This window comes from Octopus bimaculoides, chromosome 11 (assembly GCF_001194135.2).
Source record: "Octopus bimaculoides isolate UCB-OBI-ISO-001 chromosome 11, ASM119413v2, whole genome shotgun sequence".
Taxonomy (NCBI): Eukaryota; Metazoa; Mollusca; class Cephalopoda; order Octopoda; family Octopodidae; genus Octopus; species Octopus bimaculoides.
The window spans coordinates 41,542,231-41,544,675 of record NC_068991.1 but is presented as its reverse complement, the minus strand read 5'-3'; the positions used below and the strand labels follow the sequence as shown (position 1 = coordinate 41,544,675).

Here is a 2,445-nt window from a genome sequence, read left to right as displayed (position 1 = left end):
GTAAACTAATAAGGTGCAATGGACTCACAGCTGAGTGCCTCAGTAACACTTTACAGCTTCATCGGAACCTCGAATATGAAGTGCAATTTATTTGGGAAAGAATTACATTTGTGATTACCGTAAATCCTCGAGTATAGTCCGCCCTTGAGTATAATACGCAGCGGATTTTTAGGGGGTTGTACCTCTGAAAAACCTAAACCTTGTGTATAATACGCACCCCTTCTCTAGCTTGAGTCAAGGAGGTCTATATAACGTCCTTGGTTTGTAAACGTATATACAGTAACGTCCTTTATTATTATTGTATATATAACATAATGCAAACGTGTAACTTTTTTGTGCACTTTGCAGAAAATAAAGAAATAACAGTAATAACGTCAGTGAAAAAAAAATATAGCTTCAGGTATTAGCTTAAGGTATTTTCGCGCCCGAAATCATAAAATGCGCCTGAATAAACATTGCTGGACAGGAAATAGATACTCGGACATTGCTTAGAAAATATTTTTCATTTTTAATCTAGTATATAGTACGCACTAGAGATCTTGACCTTTAAATTTGTGGCAAAAAAATGCGGATTATACTCGAATATTTACGGTATATAGGAAAGGGCCCCAACTATGGGAAAGTCAATAAAGATGTATATAAAAAAAGCGTATATCCAACAAGCAATTAGATGCATCAGTGCAAATATATCTTTGCTATTATGTTAAACTGGCGTGTGTCCAAATTTGGCCAAATACATTTTTTTCAATATTTAATTTTGCTTTTTTGTTTTGTTTTTTTTTGTCAAACTATCGTATCTCCTGCTGATTCAGATGCCAGTATATCAAAAGTTGTCAAAGTACAAGTACAACGGTTTTGCTATGGAAAAGTGAAACTAATTTTTCGTTTTCTGACATTTTGCATAATAGCAACGATATATATGTATATATGTGCGTGTGTGTGTGTGTGTGTGTGTGTGTGTGTGTGTGTGTGTGTGTGTGTGTGTGTGTGTGTGTGTGTGTGTGTGTGTGTGTGCGTGTGTGTGCATGTATATATGTATGTACGTATGTATGTATGTACACATGCACTGTAAGGCACTCACAAATACAGAAAGACACGCACGCTCAAAGGCCCAACACACAAACCCACAGATACGCACACGCACCGGGACATACGTATACATGAACGTGTGTACCTAGACGTCTACACATATATATATATTTATATATATATACATACACGCACACGCATACACACTCACTCACACACACTCACACACACACTCACACACACACACACACACACACACACACACACACACACATATGCATATATGTAGTAAGAGGAGGGGTATAATATCCAGGCAGATTCCGAATTTCTCTGAGTGAAAAGCCAAGGCTGGTTCCTTCAGATGGTGCATTTTTTTTGTCAACTTACTTTAGCTCCCATCTGATGTTCCAGTTTATTTCTTGGCTACTTAGAGTGTAAAGTACAATATTGATAATAAGGAGAATGAAGAATTGGAACATTCAAGCTTTATCTTTATTACAAGTTAGTTTATTCATAATAATTGTCCGACACGTGTTTCTATCGCACTAACTGCATATTGTTGCATATTTATATGCAGCGATTCATGCATTATTTGCTCATGCATTATTTGCTCATGGATTATTTGTATATAAGTATGACATTGTTCGAACAGGAATTTTCCTCCGTTATTAGTTTGAATTAGGCTTGGTAATAGTAGTAAACCATGACATTCTACGATGAGATGTTTTTTCAACTGATTGTTTGGGTAAAATTCGGTGTTTGTTGAAGTTGGCAAATGTTCGTGGCTAGTTGGATAGTGGTTATTTATAGAATACTTATTTTTTATTGATTCTACATACTTTATAGTCCGATTGCATTTTGATAGATTTCAATTTACTTCGAAAAATAAATTAGTTAACATTAGACAAGAAAGAAGTTTTAATTGCTTACACAAACAACGTTTTCTTTGTGAAATATTTAAATAATAGAATGCATTAATTTATATATTTCAAGAAACGCATATAAAGAATATATGAATAGAATTCAATTTATAAGATTATATATAATATAACCGAAAAACACTTTAAAACAATACCAATGATAAAAGTTAGAAGAATTTAAAATACAAATGAATACTTCTTTTAATAACGATGTGGTTCTTACTACGTAGTTATTATCAGTTGAGAAGAACATCTCATCGTAGAATATCATGGTTCATTATTACTACCAAGCCTAATTCAAACTAATAGTGGAGTAAAATTACTCTTCGAACAATGTTGTATTTACATACCCTGAAGAAATCGTACTAAAAATGCATAAATCGTTGGATATAAATATGTAACAATATGCAGTTGGTGTGATCGAAATACAACTCGGACAATTATTATCCTTATCATCAATATATATATATATATATATATATATATATATATATAT

The 2,445-nt window shown here is 33.0% G+C and overlaps 1 protein-coding gene across 1 annotated transcript in view; it reads left to right on the top strand.

The window, feature by feature from the left end:
* The window catches only part of LOC106872600 (kielin/chordin-like protein), a 131,980-nt gene that overhangs the window by 108,074 nt on the left and 21,461 nt on the right, over nucleotides 1-2,445 (top strand). The window lies entirely within an intron of this gene.